This window comes from Vombatus ursinus, unplaced genomic scaffold (genome assembly GCF_900497805.2).
Source record: "Vombatus ursinus unplaced genomic scaffold, bare-nosed wombat genome assembly UNPS02014797.1, whole genome shotgun sequence".
Taxonomy (NCBI): Eukaryota; Metazoa; Chordata; class Mammalia; order Diprotodontia; family Vombatidae; genus Vombatus; species Vombatus ursinus.
The window spans coordinates 5,763,746-5,777,057 of NW_020954575.1; the positions used below are offsets into that span (position 1 = coordinate 5,763,746).

General features: G+C 44.2%; 1 long non-coding RNA gene across 1 annotated transcript in view; it reads right to left on the bottom strand.

Moving 5' to 3' along the window:
* Positions 1-12,306: 12,306 nt before the first annotated feature.
* The window catches only part of LOC114049322, a 3,019-nt gene continuing 2,013 nt past the window's right edge, over positions 12,307-13,312 (bottom strand). Inside the window, exon 3 of the long non-coding RNA XR_003569852.1 lies at positions 12,307-12,800. This is a non-coding gene — a long non-coding RNA (uncharacterized LOC114049322). The remainder of the gene's footprint in view (positions 12,801-13,312) is intronic.

The following is a 13,312-nucleotide window of genomic DNA, read 5'->3' on the forward strand; positions in this document are numbered from 1 at the left end:
TCTCTCTCTCTCTCTCTCTCTCTCTCTCTCTCTCTCTCTCTCTCCTTCTCTCCTTCTCTCCCTCTCTCCCTCCCATTCCTTCCTCCCTCTCCCTTTCTCTGTCTCTATCTGTGTCTCTGTCTCTCCCCCTCCATCCCCCTTCTTTCTCCCTTTCCTCCTCTCTCCCCACCTCTCTTTCCTTCTCCCCTCCTCTCCCCCATCTGTCCTCTTTTTCTCTCCCTCCCTGTCTCTCCGTATGTCTTTGTGTGTGTCTCCCCCTCATAACTAGACTGAAAGCTCTTTGAGAGCAAGGACTATGACTTAGATGGTGATATCTGCATCTTCTTTATCAGGTCTCAACAAAGAATGGGATTTTCCACGTGAAAGAGTATTCCAAATGACAGGTATCCATTCAAACACTGAGAATTTTTGTTCTAACTTCTGATAGAAATCTTTCTAAGCTTGATCACACACTTCCCTCCTTCTGTAAACAATGGCTTCTGAACGTAGTGTAATAATAGATTCAGAGCTTAGCACAGTGCCAGCTGTCTAGCAAGCTCTTAATAAAACCTTGTTGACTGACTGATTGACCTTAGAGGTCATAACTCCAACTCCTTCATTGTAATGATGAGGAAACTCAGGCCCACAGAGGTTAAGTGACTTACTCAATCTTGCCTAGGTAGTAAATGTCAAAGGTTAGGATTTGAACCTTTTCCTCCAAAGTCAGTAATCTTTCCATTGTACCAAGTTGCCTCTAATAATTTAGTTTATTTTTTTTGATGACTCAATATCATAATTAAGAATCTAGCTTAGATGATCTCTGATGTCCCTTCTAGCTCTATTCTCTTATTATTATTATTATTATACTTACATTAACATAATATATATGCTATATACCCTAATTATCTATCTAGTGGAGTAAAACAGTTCTATGTCTACTTTTTCATTTTTCTGTTTCCATTCCTGTCAGCCGTCACCATTCTCTTTGTCTGTTTTGTCTCCCTCTAACAGCTTCCCCACTCCCTTCCTTCTTCTACTCTGTTGCTTCTAATCTGTGATAAACTGGCGAAACCAGATAACCAGACTTAAGGATTGAATTGGAGTCCCTAAAACTCTGGTCGATAATCTCTGAAGAAGAGAAGTACTTGGGCTTTGTGAAAGCTTTTCTGGAAAGCTCAGAGATCTTGTTCTCCAACCTCAAGTTTAGGAACTACATTCTAGAACACAGAGTTGCATTGTGCAGAAAACATGAATTTTGGACTTAGAAGAGCATTCCCTGGGACAGGCCAATAGGAAGCAGAGGGAGTAGGTGGAACCCCCTTTGAGAATTGATACCTGCCTGCCTCCCTCAACTCCTTAACAGTCTCCTGTAAAATGTGTCAGCCTCAGAGAGCAGCTGTAAGTGGGGTGCACCTGCTAAGGTTGGATGCCTAGGGTAAAGGACCCTTTCCCACTTACCCAAGGCCTGTGCTCAGCCTCTTCCCAGGACTCTCCCCACTCTCAGTTCATTCCTCCAAATCTGGCACCTGGCATCTCCCCACCCCCACCCACCCTGCCTCATGGGAAATACCTGGAAGGAAGTGAGAATTGAGGGAAACATATACAGGAAATGGGGGAGGGGTATAACTGTCACCTCATCTCTCAGGGGACTGGGGAGGGGGCAGAGAGAGAAATGCAAACTTAACACTTTGCTCAGGTTGGGTGAGAGCAGGGTGGGCCCTGAGTTCCCCAAGCGAAACTCAGAAGAAGGAGAAAGGAAGGGACAGTGAAAGGTGGATGTCCAGAGCCCAATTTTCCTTTTCTTCTATGCTATAGCTTCTTTGGGGAGCCAGGGCTTGAAGGAGATTGAGAAGTACCCCCCTAGACATCCCAATAGCCCCTCTTCAACTGTCCCTTCCTCTCCCAATCTCCAAGGCCTGTGAGAGGTGGGGGGGGGGGGAAACCAAAGTTATGCTTTCTGTTTACAGAAGCCTTGAGCTCACTTCCTCAGCTCTTCACCACCAGGGGAGAGGTGGGGAGATAGGGTGGAGCCTCAGGGGAGGAAGTGCACTACTGTCTTCCCAGTCTTATTATTCTGTTGGGAAATGGGAAGATGAAGGAAGGAGCTTGGATTTTTTAGGGTTGAGGGAGATCAGGATGAAATCAGTGGTAAATCATATTTGTAAGTGAAAACTGTTCTAAGGAAAGTGGCCAATGTGTTCTCTTACTCCTGGAGGAACAGACCAGAACTAGAAAGGGATTGAGTAGGCAGGCTGTAGATGCTGAAGAGTGGAGAGGCAGCTGAAGACTAAGGCGATTCCTCCTCAAGAGACATTTGGAAAGAAAAAAGACCTACTTACACTCTACCCCTTAGATCTGGGAATCTTCTTCTTTCTTCTTCTTTTTTTTTTTTGTCATGGATCCACCCCTTGGGCATTCTGGTAAAATCTACAGACCCCTTCCCAGAATAATTAATTAAAGGAAATGCTAAAATTCAGTTGAACATTAGTGAAAAAAAAAAGATGTAATTTTTTTCTCATCCAACTGAAATCTACCCAGAGACCCTTTCTCAGAATCCTAGCTAAACTATCCCCTCCAGATAAAATAGAGGCAGAAGCTTGTGTGAAGGTGGCAGAGGGATGGATGAGATGATCTTTTCAGGGATTCTGGGCTCATAATGGCCTCATAGGCAACTGAGCCATTATCTCTCCCCAGTAATGTTTGGCAGGTTGGCCTTCAGGGTCTACAATTAGGGGAATAAGGGAGAAAAGTCATCCCCATGTCTCAACCTTGCCTTCTGGAGGTGGGATTACTCAGGGTTTTATAGCTTTCATCGGACTGAAACTTGAAAAGGATCTAAAGAGATCATCTTATTCAAACCCTTCATTTTTCAGAGGAAGAAACTGAGGCCCAGGGCATAGGATCATAGATTAACCCATGGTAGGCACTTAATAAACACTTGTTGATTGACTGATTGATCTAGAGTAGGAGGATACCTCAGAGCCAAGCCAGTCAAACTCACTCACTTCATAGATGGGGATACCCAGGTCCTGGGAATTTAAGCAACTTGCCCAGGTGACCTAGGCCAGAGCTGGTCTTCTGATTTCATTTCAGATAATGCGGGACTGAACTTCTGAGAATTCCAGGTGAGAGGCCCCCTCACCCCAAGCATGCAAGCACATACTAGCTGGCATTTTTAGGCAACTGTGATCAGAGTAGCTGCTGGGTGTTTCACACACCCAGGCGGGACAGATTCGCAAACATGTTTTCACATGCATTCACATCCTCTCTCACACACAAATGCTGACTCTCCCCCACCCTCACACCCCTGACCTGTACCGTGGCCCCTCCCTTGCTGCCTCTCTGCTCTGCACCTCTAACTGCAGGCCTCCCCACCGCCACGCTGTGACGAATGAGGCAGGTGGCTGGGGATTGGAGCACCAGGGCATTTTGCCCTTATTTGGCTGGGTCAGGCTCTGGGCCAGGGCCCTCCCCACCCTCCCCAACCAGTCTTTCTCACTTCATCTTTTTGAGGTTTGGCTCAGGGGGCTGGGATGCTGCTTTAAGCACTTTCTAATTGACTCACTTTCTAACGGCCTCCAGCTCCTGGGTTGAGCAGGGCTCTTGAGTCTCATGTCCCATTCTAGCTGGGGAGGCCACAGCCAGAGACCCCTACCAACCTCCCTTCTGCCTGCATTCTTATCCTCTCCCCTCAACTCGATAAATATATGTATATTTAAAATGAGGAAGGTATGTATGTGGGAGGGGGTGGGGGAGTGGGGTGTTTGTCCTTGGAACAGTTCTGCAAACTCTTTAAGACACCCATTCCATCCAACCTCTCCACAACCCCCTACTTCTGTTTACCCTCTATTCCTCCCACTCCAGTTTCAGCTGTCTTTGGGAGATGGCCACCAGTAATTTCCCCACACTCTGTGAAATAACACTTCAGTGTTATTTATTCAGTAACTTGGATAATACTTCCTTCTTTGTTGGAGCTCTTTTATCTCTTTAGCTCTGGGGAAAGAAAATAGCACACAAATTAGTGGCCCCATTTTGTGGAGTCTAAAACTGAGGCTCAGAAAGGAACATACACAGGTCCAGGGTCACACTTTAGATAGCAATTGAACCCAACAGTCCTGGGCTCTCTGCTTCTTTTGCCTTCACCCTTTGATGTCCCCCAAATACCCTATTCCTGAGTGAAGCTGTGAAAAAAATCACAGATGATCAAATAAGATAATATTTATAAAGCATTTTGCAAACCTCAAAGCAATATATAAATCCTAGCTATTAGACAAGGGGTGGGTGGGTTAGGGAAAGAGTGGATACTTTGGGAACAATGATGTCAGAAAGTTCTCTCCCTTGATTTGTTTCCTTTTCTCTTGACTCAGACTCTATCCAAGGATGCTCTAATAGATTATATAATGTTCAATCTTGGCTGGAGAGGACTAGATGAAACATACTCCCCTCTTCTTGCTAGGAGTATGATGGACTACTAGTGTAGAATGTAATCGGACATCATCAATAGGTCAGTTTGTTTTCCTTAGCTGTGCTTTTTGTTATTGGGGAGAGTTCTTTTGTGGGGGAGGCAGCTAGGTGGTTACAGTGGATAAAGTGCAGTGTTTGGAGTCAGGAAGACCTGAATTCAAATTCAGACTCTGAAACTTCCTTGCTATGTGACCATGGGCAAATTTCTGAACCTCTGTTTGCCACTGGAGAATGAAATGGCAAACCACTCCAGTGACTTTGCCAAGAAACCTTGGACAGAGGTCCACAGGGTCACGAAGAGGCAGACGTGACTGAAACGACTGAACAACAATTGGGGAGAGAGGTAGTATTATAAGGGAAGTGACATCTATGTAATGAAAAAAATCAATAAAGCCTTTTTTTAAAAAATTCATTGATAGACAAGGATTCACCAAATGGAAATGGGAGACATGTCCACACTACTTTCCAGTGTCTGCCTCTTCTTTGCGACATTTTCCTGTGTAGACTCTACCCAAAACCAACTCACTCATTGTGCTTCTATAGCAGAAAGATTTATGACTTTGGCATCAGAAGACCTGAATTCAAATCCTGGCTCTCCAACTCATTACCAGTATAAACTTAGATAAGTCATTTCACTTTTCAGGGCCTCAGTTTCATCCTCTGTAAAATGAGAATATTGGATAAGATGTCTAGATCCCTTCCAGCTTTAAATTCATGATTCAGTGATGATCTGAAAGAGGCCAGAGGGCTAGGCAGAGTTCAGGGGCCCATGTCATTACCTCTTTCTCCTGCTTAGAGCAGGGTTCCCATAATGCTATTTTAAGGGGAATTGGGCTCTGGGTAGGAGTACTGGGATAGAGAGAATGTAGCAAAAAAAGACACAAGATAAGAGCCCTCCACGCTTACAAACCCAAAGTGGCAGCAGTATCCAACTCCCATTGTAGATGGCCCACTTTCCACAGGTGTACATGAGGTCACCCAAGCAGACCTAGAGCTCTTCTCTCTCCCCTCTCTCCATCATCTTGTTCATGGGGAAATGCCACTGGAGACCCTCCGACAGACAGTCCTTCCTGAAGCAATTCCTACTTCTCACACCTCCTGGCTACAGAGTCCTGGGCAAGGATGTCAGTCAAATCTCAGGGGGTGGCTGGTGCATTTGTCCTTAAGGATCCAAAGTAATGATCTCTGAACATTTAGGCCCAGCCTGTCCCTTGGGGTGGTGCAATTGAGACTAGGAATGAGAGTCAAGAAACTTGTATTCTATTCCTGGCTCTATCTCCAGCTACCTGCATGACCTTGGGCAAGTCTCTTTCCATTTCTACGCCTCAGCTGACACTGCTGTAAAATTAGGAGGCTCAACTAGACACTTTTATGATTCTTTTTATTTCTGACCTTTTATGATCTTAATCAATGAACCAACCTAGTAGAACAGTGCCAGGGCAATTTCACAAGTCAGAGAGACTGCACAGCAGGGGGACAAATGAAGAGTCTGCCAGCCTGGTTGGATCAGGATGGGAATGTGGGATCTCCTGCTCTGGAGACCTAACAACAGCAGGACTTTTCCTCCTTGTCTGTGTTGGGGGCCCTGGGGGATTGGGTTGCGTTTTCTCTGCCTAGGAACTGGGGGATGCGCAGAACCCAGGACCCCACTTCTCTTTTGATGCTGGCTGCAACTTGCCTTGGGCTATTGAGGAGTCTCTCTCCCTTGCCTCCACATCTCACTCCTCTTCCCAGGACCCCTTGACACCTGGAGTTGGGGGTTTGGCTCTATTTCTCCAAACTTGCTTCTACCTCCATTATTCCAAATTGTTGGTTTAGAATGGGCTCAATCACCCTCTCCTCTCATGAAGCTCATCTTCCCCGCCCCCCTTCCTGTTTGTGAGCGGTTAGTTTTGTGGCTTCTCTTTCAGGCTCCTCTCTTAGAGACAGGTTATCGAGCCAGTCATCTCTCCCTAGGCCTTGGGGGTGGGGAAGCCTGCACTTCACGGTAATATCACTCTTGGCCTCAGTTTCCCCCTTTGTACCTAAATCTCTGACACAGAAGAGCATCACTTCTCACCCCTTATTTCAGCCAAGCTAATCTGCTTGCTCTACATTACATGGGTCACCTTCCTTCTCCTGTCTTGCCTGAGCATCAGTAGGGAGATGCAGATTTTAATCTAGGCTCTGTTTCCTAGCTGTGTCTTGTCTTGGGTGCCTCCTTCCCACAGTTGTGTCCCTTCTCTCCTCCCAAACTAGAAGTGTCTCCTTCTCCCAGAATTCTGCCTTAAGGCCAGTGGACTCTAACCCAGCCACTGACTCCACCGGCAGCAGAGCCTCGGTGGGCTTCTTTCTTTGTACCTTACTTCTGGCACTTAGACCAGGGCCCTGTACACAATCCTTTGCTTTTTGTGGATGGCAAAGAATTCAGAGTTGAGTTGGGGGACGAGGTGGTGTGAGCCAGGAGCCAATATGGATCCTAAGCAGGAGAGGGTGATAATAAGGTAGGGGATCCTGTATCAATGTCCCTGAGTTATCCTGTGACTCTCGGGCTCCTGCAGACAACAGCTGATTATTCTGGGCCAGCAGGGAAAGCTGGCATTGCATCATCTACATTTTCAGCTGCCTTCCTCTGCCCTATTGCCCCCACCACTGGGACCCTTGACCCTACTTTCTTCCTTCCTCCTTCTTCTGCCTGTACTCCAACAGTAGGGAAAACCCCAACACTTAGAGAGGTAGGAGGGGAGAGATGGGGAAGATGCCCAAAGGGGCCTCAGACCCCACCCGCATCCCACCATCATTAAAAGTAAGAAATACCCATATTGCAAAAGCTGAATCTCTCCAAGGGCCCCCATGAGAAGAGGGGAGGCATTTCCATCTCCATACTAGGAATCAGTATCTCTGGGGGGAAGAGAACAGGATTGTGTTACAAATGGGACAAATCCACTGCCTTTTCCATTTCCCCCACATAGTGGATAGACTGCTAGACCTCCAGTCAGGAAGAGCTGGGTTCACGCCCTGCCTCCAACATGTGATGATGGGCAAATTAATCTTTCAGTTTTCTCAGCTGCAAATTGGGGATAATAACACTTTAAGTACCTACTTAAAGGTAGGTTTCAGGGTTCTTATGGGGATCAAATTTGATAGTAGATGTAAAGTGCTTAGAAAACCTCAAAGCACTATTATAATAGCTAATAATACTAGCTGTTATTATCCAAGTGATATCAGGTTTGGTTTTTTTTTTTAAGGCTGCCCTTGAAGGGAAAAAGTAAATCATAAGATGGTAATCTGAGGTGGGAGTTGCTAAGCCATTCCCTTCTTCTTCTGCCTTGCGGTAGCAGTGTGTGGGGAGGGGGAGTGGTTGGTGGAATTATATGTTGATGACATATTTTTGAACCTCAGAGCTTTTGGGACCTCTCTTAGTAGGGTCCCCATTCTCTCATCCTGACTGTACTATGAGAGAAGCATCAGGAAATAGGGAGAAGGGCATTGGCCTGAGCATCAGTCAGGAGATGCAGATTTTAATCTAGGCTCTGTTTCCTAACTGTGTGACCTTGAGTCAGTCGCTTCTCTCTGGGCTTTGGCTTCTCCTTCTCCTTCTCCTTCTCCTTCTCCTTTTCCTTCTTCTCCTCCTCCTCCTCCTTCTTCTTTTTTAGTGAGGCCATCAGGGTTAAGGGACTTGCCCAGGGTCACAGCTTTGGTTTCTTCTGTAACAATCAGTCAGTCATTTGTCAGTAAACATTTACTAAGTGCTTACTATGAGCCAGACACTGTGCTAAGGGTTGGAGATACAAAGAAAGGTGAAAGACAGTCCCTGTTCTGAAGGAGAGCACAGTCTGATGGGGGAAATATCGGGGCAAGTCAACGAATATCTCTAGGCCTCAGTTTCCTTACCTGTAAAATGAAGGGGTTCTATCAGATCACCTCTAAGTTTTCTTCTAGCTCTAAACATACAAACAACTATGTTCAAACAAGTAATATGTAGAATAAATTGGGAATAATCAACAGAGGGAAAGTACTAGAATTAAGGGGGAATGGGAAAGGTTTCCTGAAGAAGGTGAGATTTTAGCTGGGACTTGAAGGAAGCCAAGGGAAACCAAGAGGCCTAGATTAGATGTTCTCTAAACAGCCTTCCATTTCAGTTGTTCTATGGATCTGTGATCTCCAGGCCCTAGCCTGATCCCCAAAAAGGGACGTACAGTGTAAAGTAGGGCTTAGACCCATTGATGTTTCATTAGGTTGAGGAGGGGGAGAGAGGGAAAGGGATGAGAGGACAGGGCTATGCAGAAAAGTCCCTTCATTGGAAAGCCCAGCTCTGATGTGAAGGGTCCCAGTTCTGCAGCCTCAGGAAGTTCATAGGTGAATAACTATAACCGACATTTATACATTGTGTTCAAGTTTGCAAAGTACTTTTGTAACAGGTATTTGGCCCATACCCGTTACACTGTACTTACATTCTATCATTTGTTTCACGCAACTCTGTGATGTAGCCACAGTAGATATTATTTTCCTTTTTCTATTAAGCCATCCCAACCACCTTCCCACACAGGGAAGTACTCTAATGTCCCATAAGGAATAACATTACTAAGGGCTGTTACTGGGTATCTAGAGTTATGGTAGGGTAGGATAGGAGTGATTAGTAAGGTTGGGCTAAGGATGGGGACACTTGGACAGCTAAGTGGCACAACAGATAGATAGAGTACCAGGCCTGGAGTTTGGAAGACTTGAGTTCAAATCTGGCTTCAAAAATTACTAGCTGTGTGACCTTGGGCAAGTCACTTAACCTCTGTCTCTATTTACTCATCTATATAATGGAGATAATAATACCTTGTAGGGTTGTTATTAGGATCAAATGAGATAATTATAAAGCCCTTGGCACATAGCACTATATAAATGTTAGCTGTAGATTATGATTATTGATTATGATTGGGGGGCAGCTAGGTGGCACGGTGGATAGAGTGCTGGGTCTGGAGTAAGGAAGACTTGTCTTCCTGAGTTCAAATCCGGCCTCAGACACTTACTAGCTGTGTGACCCTGGACAAGTCGTGTAACCCTGTTTGCCACAGTTTCTAAATCTGTAAAATGAGCTGGAGAAGGAAATTGCAAACTACTTCAGTATCTTTGCCAAGTAAACCCCAAGTGGGGTCATGAAGAGCCAGACATGACTGAAAAAAGACCCACATTAATTATGATTATTATTACAGAAGTGTGGGATAGGGAATGGTTTAACTTTGGGAGATTTGAGGTTGCTTCTTTTGTGGAGGGGCAGCCAGATCAGTCCCATTCCCTCAATTTAACTCTTTAATTCCTTGTTTACCACACCTTGTCCCTGAAGTATGACCCTGTGGGTGCCTCTGATTTGTGACTAAGTAACAGTGTGTATGTGTGTATGTGTGTGTGTGTCTATGTGCTTCTGTATGTATTATATACATGTATATGTGTATAGCCCCTACTGGTCTGCAAATAAGCCACTCCTGAATAAGGCTGAACTCCTAAAATTAGATTCCTTTGAAAGCAGGCTAATATATAGAGATAGATAATTATATATATATTCATATATATATATACACATATTATATACATATATTAATATATATACACATATATACATACATACATACATATATACTTAAGCAATCAATCAACAAGCATTTATTAAGAGCCTACTATGAAGAAAAGTAAAAAGATTGTTCTTGCCCCCAGGGAGCTTACATTTCAATGGAGGTAACAACCTGGAAAAAAAATTGTACATACAGATATATACGGGGCAAATGAAAGGTAATCTCAGAGGGAAGACACTGTGTGGGCATAAGGGGATAGGAGATGAGACCCAGGATTAAGGGGTTAGAAGGGTAGAAGGTGGGATTTGAGCTGAGTCTTGGAGGAAGCCAGAGGGAGAGACAAGGAGGAAAACAATTCCAGGCCTAGGGGACAGCTGGTGAAAAGGCCTGGAACCAGGAGATAGAGTGTCTTGTGGATAGAGGAAAAGCAAGAATGCCAGTGCCACTGAGTTGGAGAGGACATGATGGAAGGGAATAAAATACTAGAAGACTAAAAAAATCGTTGCTGTTCATCCTTTATTTTCAAAGAGAATCAATAACATCATGGGTGTTGTCTTGACTTATGCTTGAATAGTTTAAGTGAGGCAGAGCTGCACAAGGTCATCAGCCTCACTTTCTCTTCCACAGTCATCAAAGTCCAGTGGCAAGACAAAAGTCAGGATGACTAGCGATGGCCTGGGATGCAGTGGCTGACTTTGACATCTTCAACATCTGGCCAAGCTCTAAGCACTCCACAATACCCTGCTTCAGCTGCCTTCATGGATATTGGAACAAATTGTTCTCATCTGCCCATTCTGCCAGAGAAAGTCTTCTCACACTTGGAGTAGACGCTTTCCCCGTCAACTAATTCATGGATTGGTTTGAGGCCCATTGATTACTCTCAACCTGGTTTAGCCTGTCTGCTGAGACAGTTTACTGGAGTGTGATCCTGCACATACTACAGCTCCTTGGAGCCACAGGTAGGAAGGAGGTAGATTGTGAAGGGCTTTAAAAGCCAGAGGATTTTCTATTTGATCCTGGATGTGATAGGGAACCACTAGAGTAGAGTTTCCTGAAGAGCGGGGGTGACATAGAAACTCAAGGGTGGATGATTCACCAATGCGAATACTTTCGTCCAGTCTAGATCCCAGTCCTTCCAGGCCTCTTCATGAGTTCCAGTGTCTCAAAAAATCATTCACCTGGTGGTGGCCAGTTTTCGGAAGAGAAGCTTCTTACTTGAGGCTAGGTAAAAATCAATTAGACTATGCCTCAAGCGACAGATGTACCTGTCCAGAAACTTTGACTAGAAACCTAGAGCAGCATGTGCTAGGAGATAGGACGCTGGGCTTGGAGTCAGAGGAGTTGGGTTGAAACTCTGTGTCTGTTACTTAATAGCTGTGTGCTCCCAGGAAGTCACCTAACCCCTCTGAGCCTTAGTTTTGTTTCCTTTTGTTTTTTCAATCTGTAAAATGAAAGGGTTCTATTAGATGGCCTCTAAGGTCCCTTTCAACAGTGTCAGTCTATGATCCTTTCCAGATAGGAAGTTGTTAGCTGAGCTTGAGCTCCCCTGGCCTAGGCTTTGAGAATACAAACTCATCTCCACATTGTGATTCAGCATCAGAGAAAGACTTTGAAGGAAGATATAGGAAAATACTGAATTTTAATGCCATAGGTTTGAATAATTATCTTAAATAATGATAGGAACTGGAACTGTGATTTCACTGATACAGACATCTCCTGGATGAAGAAACTCCCTTTATCAATGTAGTTTAGCACCTTTTTTGTGACTCATAATCTTAGACAGTTGCCTAGGGCCCTGAAAGGTTAAGGTGACTTGTATAGGGTCACACAGCCCTTATGTGTCAGAGGTGGCACTTGGACCCAGGTCTTCCTGACTCAAAGGCCAGATTTGTGCTGAGTTTGTTCTGATGACACCTGACCAGGTGTCCATTGAATGTGGACATCGTATGTGGGGCAAGGTTGCACTTTCAGACAGGTGAGACCTATTGTGTTGGGTTCACTGTCTATTAGTAAAACTATATGATGCGTAGAAAAAATAAGGCTCCTAAATGTAGGTTTGTATTGGAAAGGTCAAAAAGTACCTGAAGAAAAATCAGTGCCATTTTGTTGACTTAAAACCAGTTTCCTCCATTTTCCAATTTTTAAGTATACACTGAAAAATTATCATGCAAATTCACCTTACTTAAACAATATCTCTGTGAAAAATTTAAAAAAAATTTACATTCAAATAAAAGGTTCTATTCATTTCATTGATCTGCAGATGGCCGAGATGAAAAGGAGGGCTCATGAAAATGAATAAAGCCACAAGTGCAGTTATGCCTACCTAGATTTCCTACAAGCCAAATTCTGGAGAAAAGCAGAATTGGCATTCTGACCATGGTGGTACTTCATTGTGTGATTGCATGTGTCTTTGTATGAGTATGTGCTTGACCGTACGTCTCTATGTATATATGGGAGATTGTGTCCCTAATCCAGATGCTCCGGGTTTTCGCATGAGCTAATCTGGATCATGACATTCTAGGTATAGAGGGTTCCTTAAACTATATTTGAGACCCCACAACTCCAGGCAGTGAAGCTGAGGAAAAAGGGCTGATCTAGGCCTGTGGACAAGAGTTATGCTCGCCTCTGTCTTTTTCACTTATTTATTTATTCATTCATTCATACAAAGAAACATATATTAAGTGCCTACTACGTGTAAGGCACTCTATCCTCACTTGGAATCCTCATTAGCTTGGTTATATGCCCAACAGAAGTTCCTCTTCACTCATCTTCCTTCCCTTCAGCATTGCACATTCATAGGATCGTAGACTCTTAGAGCTGGGAAGGAATGTAAGAAATTTTGTGATCCAACCCCTTCATTATACAGATGAATAAACTGAGGCCCAGAGAGAGAGATCCTCTTGTCTAAGGAAACATAGGTACTAAATAGCAGAGCTAAGATTTGAACTCATGTTTCTTTCCCAATGCTTAGCACAGTGACTGGCAGGCAGCAGGTACTTAATAAAGGCTAAGGGCCCTAAGCGAGGATAGGAAAGGGTCCTATGAGGAAGCTTAGAACCCAGGTTGCAGTGGAAAGACTTACATGAACTAATGTTGAACCAAAGTGAGCAGAACCAGGAGAACATTGTATACAGTAAAAGCAACATTTTTCGATGATCAACTATATGATAGACTTAGCTCTTCTCAGCAATACAATGATCTAAGACAATTCCAAAAGACTCATGATGGAAAATGTTATCCACATCCAGAGAAAAAACTATGGAGTCTGAATTCAGATTGAAGTATACTTTTTCATTTTTTTTTTTGGTTTGTTTTTCGTGGCTTTTACT